This window comes from Phocoena phocoena, chromosome 12 (genome assembly GCF_963924675.1).
Source record: "Phocoena phocoena chromosome 12, mPhoPho1.1, whole genome shotgun sequence".
Lineage (NCBI taxonomy): Eukaryota > Metazoa > Chordata > Mammalia > Artiodactyla > Phocoenidae > Phocoena > Phocoena phocoena.
Genome location: NC_089230.1, coordinates 48,327,399 through 48,342,230, shown reverse-complemented (window position 1 = coordinate 48,342,230; position 14,832 = coordinate 48,327,399).

The following is a 14,832-nucleotide window of genomic DNA, read 5'->3' as shown; positions in this document are numbered from 1 at the left end:
TACATCAACACCCGCCTATTTGGACAAAGCTAGGCTAAATTTACTGCAAGAGAGTTTGGGGGTTTTGAGCATGAACCACCCATTCTCCATGCTTGGCCCTGCAATAAAACTTCCTCTGCTCCGAAGAATAGAATAGAATAGAATAGAATAGAAAGAATAGAATAACTGCAACACTTTGTTCACATAATTGTTCTTTTAAAAAATTAAGCTTTAAAATATCTAATGGAAAATTAAAGTAATAATTAGGTAAATTGAATATTGAATCACTATGTTGTACACCTGAAAATAATATAATATTGTCAATCAACTATATTTAAATTTTTAAAATTAGATAAATTCGGGACTCCGCTGGCAGTCCAGTGGTTAAGACTGCCCTTCCAATGCAAGGGATGAGGGTTCCATCCCCATTCGGGGAACTAAGATCCCACATGCCACATGGCATGGGCAAAAAATTAAAAAATAAAATAAAAATTAAAAATTAGATGAATTGAAGTGATTACCTCCTTAAATATTGTTTTTCTTAGGAAAAGCTTATACCCTTTATTTATTTTTGGCTGCATTGGTCTTCTTTGCTGTGTGTGGGCTTTCTCTAGTTGTGGTGAGTGGGGGCTACTCTTTGTTGTACTGCGCGGGCTTCTCATTGTCGTGGCTTCTCTCATCATGGAGCACAGGCTCTAGGTGCGTGGTCTTCAATAGTTGTGGCTCACGGGCTCAAGAGCGCAGGCTCAGTAGTTGTGGCGCGTGGGTTTAGCTGCTCCACGGCATGTGGGATCTTCCCGGACCAGGGCTCGAACCCGTGTCCCTGGCATTGGCGGGTGGATCCTTAACCACTGCACCACCAGGGAAGTCCCACTTATACTCTTTTTTTTTTTTTTTTTTTTTTTTGGTACGCGGGCCTCTCACTGCTGTGGCCTCTCGCGTTGCGGAGCACAGGCCACTCCGCGGCATGTGGGATCTTCCCGGACTGGGGCACGAACCCGTGTCCCCTGCATTGGCAGGCGGACGCTCAACCACTGCGCCACCAGGGAAGCCCCCACTTATACTCTTTTTAAGGTTAAGTGAAAATAGTGCTAGATATAAAGTAGGTTGTAGAAATATCAAGGTGAATGGGAAAGTTTCACGTTTCCTTTAGGTATGAAACTAAATAAACAGTATTGTGACTTCACTATTCAGAGCAGATAAGAATTGTCATATATAAACATATAAAATATTCTAATTTTTAATTACCTAAAGATAAAAATAACTTATTTCCTTTCATCCAAAATTATGATGATTTTCATTTTTGGTCTTCCCGACTGTCGTAAGAATTTAATGATTGTAAATAGTGTGACCAACTTATAAACATATGGTTTTTATTATCTCAGAATTTGAAAGTCATTTAAAGAGGAAGCTGCTTTAAAAGTGCATACTTTGTGATATGACCTCATACAAAAGTCTACATAATTATCTGATGTTTACCCATACATACTTTACACACTTTACTACTCATAACAGTGGCATCTCCCCTACTTCAAATTTTTGTAATTCTTACACTCTGTGGAATAAAATTCATTAGTTGAGTTTATACTGAAATGTATAAATTCCTAGTTTCATGCATTTTATGTATAGTCCTTTGAAGGGTCCTGATCTTTGCTTTCACACAGTACAAAGCACACAGGAGACAAAACAAAGTTTTGCTAAGTTGAGAACTATGGTTGTGGATTTTGAATGAGTAATACCAAACTGGTTCTGTAAAAATTATGAAGGTTAGGTTTGTTCATGAATATCAGAGAATGTTCTCTCCACATGCTCTGAATACATGACTGAAAATTGATAATTTCTCAGCAGAGGCTTTCTCAAATAGAGATATCAATACCACATAGTTTGTTAAAATAAAGTTTCAACAAGGAACCAAAATGGAAACTGCATCCCCACCGGAAAAAAAATGTGATTTTATTTTTTTAATTTTTTGGCCACACCGTGCGGCTTGCAGGATCTTAGTTCCCTGACCAGGAGTCAAACCCATGCCCTTGGCAGTGAAAGAGCCAAGTCCTAACCACTGGACTGCCAGGGAATTCCCCTACACAAAATGTAATTTTACATTTTTTAAAACAACAAAAAAGGGACTTCCCTGGTGGTCCCGTGGCTAAGATTCTGCACTCCCAATGCAGAGGGCCCAGGTTTGATCCCTGGTCAGGGAACTAGATCCCACATGCTGCAACTAAGTGTTGGCATGCTGCAACTAAAAGATCCCACATGGCACAACTAAGACCCAGCACAGCCAAATAAATAAATAAATATATTAAAAAGAAAGTAACTATCTTGCCTGATGTGGAGCGGTGTTTTCAACGTCTGGTGGTGAGGAGCTCGGAGTATTTTTGTCCAGCAAAGCATTGTCAGTTCCATTAATTATGTCAGTGTATAAAGGAGAGTTTTTAGACTTTAATTTACTGAGTGTCTTAAGGTTATAATTTTAAACAATAACTTTCTCTATTGTTTTAGAATCTGCTCTCTCTAGCAGATAAAATCTATCTTGGATGATAGTTTAATCAATTTCATTTTGGTTTTTGTAAAATTCCTTTTTCTTTTTCAGATTTTTAAGAATCCCGAGGTCAAGGAAATAAATGAAAAATTTCTAAAAATGTTCATGTATACTTAAAATACTGTAACTATATGTATTAAATCTACAGAAAAACTGATGGAAGGAACCTGCAACTAAGATTTAATAGCTTTATTTTACAAACCATAATAAATTTAATAACTTTATTACATTTACTTATAAATTACAGTTTGACATAATTATAAATTAATAAATGGCATCAAATTATATGGATTATTAATCCAGTGGCTGATCATCTGGCTTCTTCTAGCATCTACCAGAACTGCTGAAGAGCAGGCTGAGTCTTGAAGAAGGTGATCCTTTAAGCACTTATGAATCCCTGTGACTAGAAGGGTCCAGGCATCTCTTCTGTAGGACAATGCAAAGGAAATGTCTTCTCCTCTCCGATATTTCCCTGCTCCCAACCAACATAAAATATATTACAAGAGAGGTATGAAAATGTAGAAGTGTGGGGTTCCAAACATGCACTTTATTTTTCATTTATTTATTTATTTGGTTGCACAGGGTCTTAGTTGTGGCAGGCAGACTCCTTAGTTGCGGCTCAAGGACTCCTTCGTTGTGGCATTCGAACTCTTAGTTGTGGCATTCGAACTCTTAGTTGCGGCATGCATGTGGGATCTAGTTCTCTGACGAGGGACCGAACCCGGGCCCATTGCTTTGGGAGCGCAGAGTCTTATCCACTGCACCACCAGGGAATTCCCCAAAAATGCACTTTAAAAAACTGTTGGGTCAAGGATTCTTTGGTTATAAGCAAAATGAAGCTATCCAGGGCTTCCCTGGTGGCGCAGTGGTTGAGAGTCCGCCTGCCGATGCAGGGAACACGGGTTCATGCCCTGGTCCGGGAGGATCCCACACGCCGCGGAGTGGCTGGGCCCGTGAGCCATGGCCGCTGAGCCTGGGCGTCCGGAGCCTGTGCTCCGCAACGGGAGAGGCCACAACAGTGAGGGGCCCGCGTACGGCAAAAAAAAAAAAAAAAAAAATGAAGCTATCCAAATTAACTCAAGTAAAAAGCATGAGGTTAGAAATCCATAGGGAAATCTCATGGATCCCAAATACAAGTATAGGAATCATCAAAGCTATCATACCACTGTTCTCTCAGTCTTTCACTAGGGCTGTATGATTTCTGCTTCCTTTAGCACATATAGGTTATGGCTTATTTCTGAAGAACGGTTTTCTCAGTTTATTTGTACGCACACATCAAAAAATGGCGCCTGTCCTGAGTCTACCTGACCTTACAGCTCTACAGCCTCTATGGAGTTACTGACTCAGTATCTAGGTCTCTGGTTAAATAATCAAACAGAAGAATCTGTTTGGGCTAGGTTTCTCCCCTGGTCCCATCAGCTGTGGGTCTGGAGACAAAGTCTAATGCCAGTAGGGCTGCCACTACCAGGAACTGTGGGTGGGGCAGATTCTCTGAGAAGGGCATGCGGGTGGGAATGAAACAATTACTATCTCAAGTTCCCAGATACAGGATATGTTGAAGTTGGACTTTCTCAGTTGGTTTCTCCCTCTCTCTCTCCCTCCCCCCCTTCTTCTCCCTCCCTCCCCCCCTTCTTCCCCCTCTTCCTCCCTCCTTCCCTCCCTCTTCCTTCTTTCCTTCCTTCCTTTTTCTTTCTTTTCTTGCTTTCTTTTTCGTTGGAAGTTCAGGCTATGGAAGACAGAAGCATATTCTCCTTAGAGAATATCAGCATATTCTCCTTATTTCAAAAAAAGGCAGGGTTTTGGTATGTGGTAGGTATACCTTATTCTATTAAAAATGGGAGAGGACGGACTTCTCCTGCGGTCCAGTGGTTAAGATTCTGCACTTCCACTCCAGGGGGCACGGGTTTGATACCTGGCTGGGGAACTAAGATCCCACATGCCAGCGGTACGCGGCCAAAAAAAAAAGGGAAAGGGGTATACTAAGGCTACTGGTTTCCCAAGTAATTTTCTAGTGTCCAGGTTGAGAGGAAGCTTTGAGTAACCAACTAAAACCTGTTTCCATTTGCCAGAATAGTTTTTGTTCTAAAGCTCCAAATAAAGATACCCTAAGAGACTGGCATCTCCCTCGTGGTCCAGTGGTTAAGAATCCGTCTTGCAATGCAGAGGACGCCGGTTTGATCCCTGGTGGGGGAACTAAGATCCCACATACTGAGGGGGAACTAAGCCTGGGCGCCGCAACTACTGAGCCTACACACCACAACTAGAGAGACAGTGTGCCTCAACTAGAGAGCCCACATGCCACAAACTACAGAGCCCATGCACTCTGGAACCTGTCCGCCACAACTAGGGAGAAGCCCCCACACCGCAAGGAAAGATCCCATGTGCCGCAATTAAGACCCAACACAGCCAAGAATAAACAAATTAATTAATTATTTTTTTAAAAAGACATCCTAAGAGAGATAACATATTGATACTGATAGTTTATTGATCCAATTATTCCTTTAATTAACTTTCTCAAACAGAAAGATTACAAGAGAATAAGCCACGAACAGAACTTAATTCTTTAATATTTTGGTTCCATTGCCCTAATTGTCATACCATTCTATGTGTGATGAAAACAGAAAAATCACATTTTACTTCTGATTTTTAATAGTTTGAGGGATCACTTCCTTTTATTAATTAATTGTTAATAGGTTATAATAAGTTGTAGTGACAATTTGCTTTTGCTAGTGCTTTGCATAAAACATGATACATTCAGTTTAGCACAGTGCCTATCCAGAAACCAAGGTACTAATGTACAGCATGGTGACTGTAGTTAATAACACTGTATTCCATATTTGAAAGTAGCTAAGAGAGTAGATCTTAAAAGTCCTGATCACAAGAAAAAGAAAAAGAAAAAAAATTTTTGTAACTATTTATGGTAGCAGATGGTAACTGGACTTATTGTGGTGATCATTTTGCAATGTATATAAATATCGAATCATTATACTGTTCACCTGAAACTAATATAATGTTATACGTCAATTATACCTCAACACAAAAATAAATTGACAAAGAAAGAAAGAAAGAGAGCCTAGGTATAGAGTTCTCAGGTAAAAATACTTTTTTCTCAAAATTTTGAAGATATTGCTCCCTTGCCTTTAAGCTTCCAGTGTTGCTGCTGAAAAGTCCAGTGCTCTCTGATTCTTTATTCTTTGAACTTCTTTTCCCCCCCACTTGGAAGCTTTCAAAATATTTACCCAATGTGTTCTAAAATTTCACAGTTATATGCCTTGCTTTGGGTCTTTTTTTCTTTCTTTCTTTCTTTCATTGTGTGGGGTACTGGGTGAGTCCTTTCAATCAATATCCTTTGTTCTGAAATTTTTTATTATATTCTTTTTTTGATAATCACCTCCTCTCTCTTCTTTCTTTCTCTTATTATTTGGGTATGGGGACTCTTGGACTGATCAACTAATTTTCCTATCTTTCATCTCCGGGTTACCCTGCTTTCTCAAAGATTTCTTTAAATTTATCTGCCACCTTTTTTTTTTTTTTTTTTTGCGGTACACGGGGCCCTCACTGTTGTGGCCTCTCCCGTTGCGGAGCACAGGCTCCGGACACACAGGCCCAGCGGCCATGGCTCACGGGCCCATCCGCTCCGCAGCATGTGGGATCTTCCCAGACCGGGACACGAACGCGCATCCCCTGCATCGGCAGGCGGACCCCCAACCACTGCGCCACCAGGGAAGCCCCCACCTTTTTTTTTTTTTAATCACTCTCAGCTATCCTATTTTTAATTTCCAAGTACTCTTTCTTGTTCTTTGAACGTTTCTTGTTTATATATTTTATGTAGTATTCTATTTTTGTTTGTTTTGTTTAGCTTTTATGGATAGACTCTCTTCTCTTATCCCTATGGAGTATAATTATGGTCCTTTTTTCTTAGAAGTTTACTTCTACTTCCTATTATTATTTGTTTTTTCTGGCTTCCTTTTTTTCCTATTTTCTTTGATTTCCCTTCAAACACTGAAGGCTTCCTTCAATCTGATACTTGGCTATTAGTATTTAAGCGTGAAGCACAACAGAACAGATTGTAAGCTGTTGGATTCTGGACCTCACCATAAGAAGACCAGGTTGCATTTTCTTTAACTGAAATGAGCCTCAAATGTCAGTATGTAGATAGAGCTCTTTCATTTGGAGCTACTCAGTGTCTACTGAGTAGAAGCCTCCAAACTCTGGGATATAAACTTGATTCTGCTTTCTGATATTAAACATTAGCACTGGGGGGAGGGGGAGAATAGGGCTAATTTTCTCTAAGACTTATAAATTAAATACTCAAAAGAACTTACTTCCTGTAGTACTTGACTTAAATATTTACCATAAGCAATAGACACAATAACTAAATTTCTCTAAATATTTGTCCTTAGAAAATGCGGACTTTTAAATTTCAATCTGACAGGTTTTTTAAGATGGAGTGGACAGTGGGACCCAAAAGATTAAAGACCTCTACTCTAAGAAAACTTTATGTTTACCAGTGGCATTGGAAGACTAGAAGAGAACTGGGGGTTTGGGGCTTTAAGCCACAGTTATAAAAGGCTTTTAGAAGCAGCAATCTAGAAATAACAATTCTGTGAACTTTCTGGAACCAGTACCTGAGACCCAGGTGGAAGAGCCCTGCCCTGGACCCCACATGTCACAAACATACCTAAAACGAACTTATTAAATAACACACAGGCACCTCTGATACTTGGAATCCAGTGCATACTGCTGGCACAGTTGTGACTCATAAACATCCATTCCTGGAAATAACACCATTTAGTCCCCAAGGAAATAATTCTCCACATCTTTTGCCCTACGTCCACAATACAAAAGGCAACTGAACACAAATACCGTGGAATACGGTTTATGGTGCGGTTGACATAGGAGAAAGAACTTGCTTTGGAATGTGGGGAGGATTTGAGTAGCAGAGACAGATAAGAGAAAAGACAAAATAATTAACTTGTCAAATTCTTCCTCTCATTGTGAATGCAATAGCTTTTGGCCTAATGAAGTATCTTCCCTCGTGCCAAGTATCCATTTTCTTGCTTCTCTCAGGACACCAGAGATACTCACAAATTAAAGTAAAATTTCAAACAGTTGAACATAGTAGCTGAGGAACATTTTACAATACTGAACACTTTTATATTATTTTTCAAATTGTGTGTATGTAGGTGTAGACATAGCATACATGAAGTGTGATACAAACTCTACATTAGCAAAATGGATGTGTTATACTAGAATTGCAGATAGTTTGATTTTCATAAAAATATGTAATAAGGTTTCATTAAATTTTCAAAAATTAAATTTTAAAACTTTATAATTGTGACTTTGAGTTGTTAATATTAAATAAAATTGATATATTTATTGTTTTTAATTTTAATGGGTAATTATACATTTGGTAGGAAAATAGCTTTTTGAGTTATCTGAAAATAATTTTAATTTGTGATTTTTTTTACATTTACTTTAATTTATATTTTATACACATTCAAAATAATCACTTTTTTAATCCTTTGGATGACAGAATGAGTACAAGTTGAGATCATGACAGAAAAAGAAGATAGAAGAGTGGAGCTCAAAAACAGTAAAAAAAAAAAAAATCTCAAAAGGAAAAATAAATTTAAAAACCTTCAAAGAGGCCACCTGCTCGAATATTTAAAAACTGAAACAATGAAAGTGTTCATGAACCACATGAAATTTGCAAACAGCACATTACAAATTTTTTGCTTACTGAATAATTACTGACGAAAGTGACTAAGAAACTTATGTTAACATATTTTGCCAGGACACTGGTCAACTACACTGTTTATAAATGACTTTGTCCTTTTACATTAAGGTCATTGTATATCTTTTCTTATTTTCAACTTTACATCTACTGTTAAATATTTAATTCGGCTTAGGAAACACCGTCATCACTAAATTTGTTATATTCTGAGTTTCTTATTCTCGCTTAGTAGTTTCACTTTCTTCTGTTACCTGTCTTTCCCCTGTGTCTGATAAGTTGAATACAATACAGAAGATGAAGGGGAGTCATTCCAAACAAAACTGCTTTTTGACTTTTGGCATATCTCCTCTTATCCATGTTAGTCACAGCCAAGAAGTCAAATAGCTTCTGGGACAGATTATATCTGGGCACTTTTGTTTCACGATTTAATGTAAAACATCTCAGGCATTGCAATATTGTTCCTTTCTTCGGTACTTTTGCTTCTGTATTTTGTAGTAATAATACCATACCTTATCTACAGTTTCCAAATCACTTTTATTACTCGTAATGCCAGTGAAGCCCCACAACAGCCATGGGTGGTAGAACTCACATTTACATCAGAGAAAACCATGTTTTTAACACCATCAAAGTGACAGATTTGTGACAACCAGTGGTATACTGGTAAATGTTTAACAACTGTCTCTTGGAGGATATGGAGAGCCCTGCTTGTAGAGTTTACCAATTTCCTTGAAGTGACTACTCCCAGCATGGCCAATGTCAAGCTACCTATGTGATGTCAACTGGCTCCTAAAAGTTCTGAAAAGTTAACAAAGGGCTCTTGCAAACAAGAGGAAGTGAGCTCCAGCACACCAACAGTCACTTTAAATTGAATCCAAAGTATATGAAACATATACATGCATATGTGCCTTGTTTTGAGATTAGGATTATCAAAATAAAAAAAAATTGGATATGCCAATGTAGTTGGTGGATTAAACCAACAATGAAGCTATTAAGTGGTAAATTATCAATATATGTGGTCTCAATTACAAATGCTTTTGGAGTTCTCAGAGGGTAGTGAGTTGATGGACAGTTTCTAAACTGGCCTTCAATGACGTCCAACTCATGGTACTCATGCCCTTGTGGAATCCACTCCCTTCAGTGTGGGCAGAACTTGTTACTTTCTTCTAACCTCCTTAACCAACAGAATATGGCAAAGGTGATGGGATGCCATTTGTGTGATTATGTTATGTTAGACTGTAACTTTTGTCTTACTAGCAGACTCTGTTTCTGGCTTTGATGAAGCAAGCTGTTATGTTGTGAGCTGATCTATGGAGAGGCCCACATGGCAAGGAACTGAGGTCCTCAGTCCAACAGCTTGTAAGGAACTGAATTCTGCCAACAACTGTGTGAGCTTGGAAGCAGAGTCTTTCCTATTAGAACTTGAGATGAGACTACAGCATGGACCAATACCTTGATTGCAGCTTTGTGAGATACCATGAAGCAGAAGACCAGCTAAGCCATGTGCAAACTCCTGACCCCACAAATAACGAGATAATAAATGTGTGTTGTTTTAAGCCACTAAGCTTGTGTAATTTGTTATGCAGCAATAGATAACCAATATAGTCAGTGTGTACTGGAGTATTGTCCTAGAGAATGTTATATGGGATTGTAGTATTAGAAATTTAAAATTTAATGAGTTTTGATAGTGCAGGGATTGGAGGGGGCTTTGAGGGAACGTTGGAAGATAAGCTTAGTTTGAAAGAGTAGGGTCTATTAAGAAGGCACTTCCCGTGACCCGGTCCGGGAAGATGCCACATGCCGCGGAGCGGCTGGGCCCGTGAGCCATGGCCGCTGAGCCTGCGCGTCCGGAGCCTGTGCTCCGCAACGGGAGAGGCCACAACAGTGAGAGGCCCGCGTACCGCAAAAAGAAAAAAAAAAAAAGAAAAAAGAAGGCACTTAAAAATTCATTTGGGCTTCCCTGGTGGCGCAGTGGTTGGGAGTCCGCCTGCCGATGCAGGGGACATGGGTTCGTGCCCTGGTCCGGGAAGATCCCACATGCCGCGGAGCGGCTGGGCCCGTGAGCCATGGCCGCTGGGCCTGTGCGTCCGGAGCCTGTGCTCCGCAACGGGAGAGGCCGCAACAGTGAGAGGCCTGCGTACGGCAAAAAAAAAAAAAAAAAAAAAAAAAAAAATTCATTTATGGGAATTCCCTGGCAGTCCAGTGGTTAGGACTCAGCGCTTTCACTGCTGGAGCCTGGGTTCAATCCCTGGTCATGGAACTAAGAGCCCTCAAGCTGTGCAGCATAGCTGAAAACAAAAATATAAATAATTTTTTAAAAATAAAATAAAAATTCATTTATTCAACTAATAATGATTTAATACCAACCTTATGCCAAATACTTTTGGAGGGCAATGCTATACAGTATTGAGAAAAAACAAACAAGATTTATGGAGCTTAAAATCTAATTGCAGGTAAGAGGGAGCTGGCAAACAACAAACAAGTAAATACAAGAGAACAATAAGGATTATGCAGAGAATTAAAGCAGAATGGCATGTTAGGGAGTGACTAGCTGGCTACTGTAGATTAGGTGGTAAGAAAAGGTGTGGCAGGCCTGTAAATTGTCCCCTGCATCCATTTTCTCCCTCTTTCCTTCTAGTAACAGAATCCCCCAAGTTTTCACCAGGCAACTTGAAATGTAGACAGGTATGGACCAGCTTCAATCATGTGAACAAAGATTGAACCTTCTGAACAATCTAGAACAGGCTAGAAGGAACCTGGGTCCCTGAATGATTTCATGGAGCAGAGCTGCCCACTCACGCTTTACCAACTGCCTACCTCTGGACTGTTATGTCAGAGAAATAAACTTTAATATATTTTTTTTTTTGCGGTACGCGGGCCTCTCACTGTTGTGGCCTCTCCCGCTGCAGAGCACAGGCTCCGGACACGCAGGCTCAGCGGCCATGGCTCACGGGCGCAGCCGCTCCACGGCATGTGGGATCCTCCCAGACCGGGGCACGAACCCGTGTCCCCTGCATCGGCAGGCGGACTCTCAACCACTGCGCCACCAGGGAAGCCCAACTTTAATATTTTTGAGTTACTATATTTCAGGACCTCTTGGTTATAGTACTGAGCCTATGCCCTGCTACTACAGGTGACCTCTCAGAAGAGGCAACATTAAGCTAAGACCTAAGTGACAAGAATGAACACACCATACAAAGAAGAGGAGAAAGAGCATTTCAGACAAATGTAAAGGACCTAAAAGGAGAAAGGTCGGTATGGCTGGGGCACAGGGAATGAATGGCAGAGATAAGCTTGGAGAATTAGCCTGGGACCAGATCACATAGGGGTTTCAAGGCTACGGGTAGGGAATTTTTAGTTTAAATGTTATGGAAAACCATTCGAGAATTTTAAAATATTCAAATAAGAGAAGTGTCATAAATGGATTTTAAAAAAATCTCTCTGCCTGCTCAGTGGTAAGTCATCTGAGGGGGCAAAGTGAAGGCACAGAGATTTTTTTTAAAATATTTATTTGGCTGTGTTGGGTCTTAGTTGTGGCACGTGGGATCTTTCATTGTGTTGCGCGGGCTTCTCTCTAGTTGCAGCGCGTGGGCTCCAGAGCACACAGGTGCGGTTGCCCCGCAGCACGTGGAAGGGATGTTAGTTCCCCAACCAGGGATCGAACCCTCGTCCTCTGCATTAGAAGGCGGATTCTTAACCACCGGACCGCCAGGGAAGTTCCAGAGGAATTGTTTAGAAAGCTACTGCAGTAGTCCAGGGGAACAAATTTTAGTGCTCTAAACTAAGGTAGCAATGAAGATAGAGGATAAATCCTTGAAATGTTTTAGAAGTATCAACAAGAAAGCTAATGATAGATTGGATTGGTAGGAGGAGTGCAGGAAAGAGTGAAATGAAGGATGACTTTGGGCTTAAGCAACCGCTATTATTATTATTTTTTTGCGGTACGCGGGTCTCTCACTGTTGTGGCTTCTCCAGTTGCGGAGCACAGGCTCCGGACACGCAGGCTCAGGGGCCATGGCTCACGGGCCCAGCCACTCCGCAGCATGTGGGATCTTCCCGGCCAGGGCACGAACCCGTGTCCCCTGCATTGGCAGGCAGACTCTCAACCACTGCACCACCAGGAAAGCCCAAGCAACTGCTATTTAATGAGATAGTTGCTACATGAAGGATGGACCATAAGGATGCAAGAGCAGAGCAGAAAGGTCAGCCAGGGAGCTTGAATTGAGGACAGCTGGATTTTTTGTTTTTGTTTTTGTGGGGAGGGGGCAAGTTTTGCTGTGAAAAAGAATAGCTCTCTTAGCCACTTTAGCTTCAATATGCTTATTAGACATTCAATCTGAAATGCCAGGTAGGCAAGTGTCCCAAAGGTCTGGAATTCAAAGATGTCTGGGTTGGAGATATAGATTTGAAAGTCACTAGTATATGGATGTGTTATAAAGCCATGGACTGGATGAAGTAGGTCACTCAGGGAGAAAGTGCACACGGAGAAGAGGGCGGAGGAGAAGCCAAGGGCACTGCAGTGTTGGATAGTATAGATGTCAAAGGAAAACCAAAAAAGAGAGGTGTCACAAAAGCCTGGAGAATTGTTTTAAGAAGGAAGGTGTAGTTAATTGTGTCAACAGTTATTGAAAGACAGTTAAATGAGGACTGACATCATTCTTTGAACCACTGGCTTTGACAAGATGTGGGCCTTGAGAAATATCCATTTCAAGGGTGAAGAAGAGATGAGGAGGTGAAGACCAGAAGTATAGACCTGTCTTTTAGGGAGTTTTGCTGTTGAAGGAGAGCAGAAAAATTGGGTGCTAGCTGAAGGCAAAAGTGGGGTCAAGTAAGGATTTTTTAAAATTTGGGTAAGATTTCAATAGGAAAGATTACTAAAGAGAATGAGGGGTGAGGGGTACAGTTAGAGGTGTCTTAAGAAGGTCTAGGGGATGGGAATCCTTTAAGTCCTTTAGGCAATCCTTTATGTGCAAAGCAAAAAATGTTCAATAAGAATTTTTTTTTTAAACTCGTAAAGTGGGAAAAACATCAGTGATAAAAATAGGGCAGATGATAAAGGAGTGACAGATATGTTTTGGACATATTAAGTTCAGTGAAATATTTAAATAAGATTAACTGACCAACTTAGTACAAGAGACTTTGAGCTTCAAGATAGTAATAATCCTTAAGAAAAACAATATATTTTACAAAGGATCAGTCCAGTTGGCAGACACCATTTAAATTATCCTAGGAACTTCCCTGGTGGTCCAGTGGAACTAAGATCCCACGTGCTGCAAGGCATGGCCAAAAAAAAAAAAAATTATCCTATATAAAATTAACAAGGACTTACCTTGCCAAGATTCTCGGCACTTTTATATTCATTTAAATTGCATTGGGAAAAAGCATCTCAGTAATTGAAAAGCAACTAATTATAAGCAATTACAAGCCAAATTATGTTTATACCAAAATTAGTGTTTGAGGTGGTTTAGTAGACTGATTCTTCATTTCAATAAGCAACTATCAAATAATTGAATAGCTTGTAAAACACATAAATACTTCTTTTATCTTTATTCCAAGTGTAACCACCGCATTCTCTTTGAATTATTATTATAATAAAATAAGCAACATTCATTATTTTTTGTCCCAATCCCCAGTTTGAGTTGGGTGCTTTTAAAAACAAGGCAAGAGTAGCATATGTACCTAGTGCACAACATAGCTTCTTTCAACAGGTTTGACATAGAAATTCGAACAAATTCATGCTCCTGTAAAGACAACTACTATCCTGCAGGGAATCTAGAGTACAAACTCAAAGCACTTGACGCTTACAACATTGTCTTATTTCACTTGTAGTTGAGGTAAGTCTTTCTCTAAGGATGATAAGGAAAAGTCTTTTGTCTTGTGACTGCTAATTTTTACGTCAGGTTGGTTTTTTTCTCCCATATTTCTGAGTAAAAGTCACAACTTTGTTACCACAATTTTGCCACCTCAGGTTAAACTGCTTGACTACGACTCGACAACTTTTACAGTTTACTTGATTACTGAAATTACAGATTCATGACTCTAAATCACGACTAGTGATAGCTCTGAATCCCTGTTACGTTCATTTCCCTGCAAACAATTTCAGATTATATTTATTTTTGGTTCATTTTTATTGAATGAAGGAGTCTTTAAACTCTATAGTGCTTCACAATTTTCAAGTCTCACACAGATGATTTCATACAATCCCAAAATAACCCCCCCTTTCCCTCCTACCCCTTTATGTCCCACTTTCAAATTATACTTAATAAATCAGGTTCTAGAAACAGTTTTGCAGAATAAAGTCCCACCAGTTGACCTAATTGAGCGCGGAGTTGCCAGTGCTTCACGGCTGCTACTGCGCTGGGCCAACTCGGAGGCTTGGCGAGCCACATGCTGGGAGGTAGGTAGAGCCGGAGCCCTTCGAGGCTGGGCGCCACGTTGCTTCTCCCTTTTTGAATAGGGAGACAACGCTTCTGGCTATTGTGTAAACCGGTCGAGAACTGCGTTCATTCGCACATCAGCTAAAGCGAGAGCAGCATTAAAGCGCCTTCTAATCCGACCCCTGGCAACATGTGCGTCA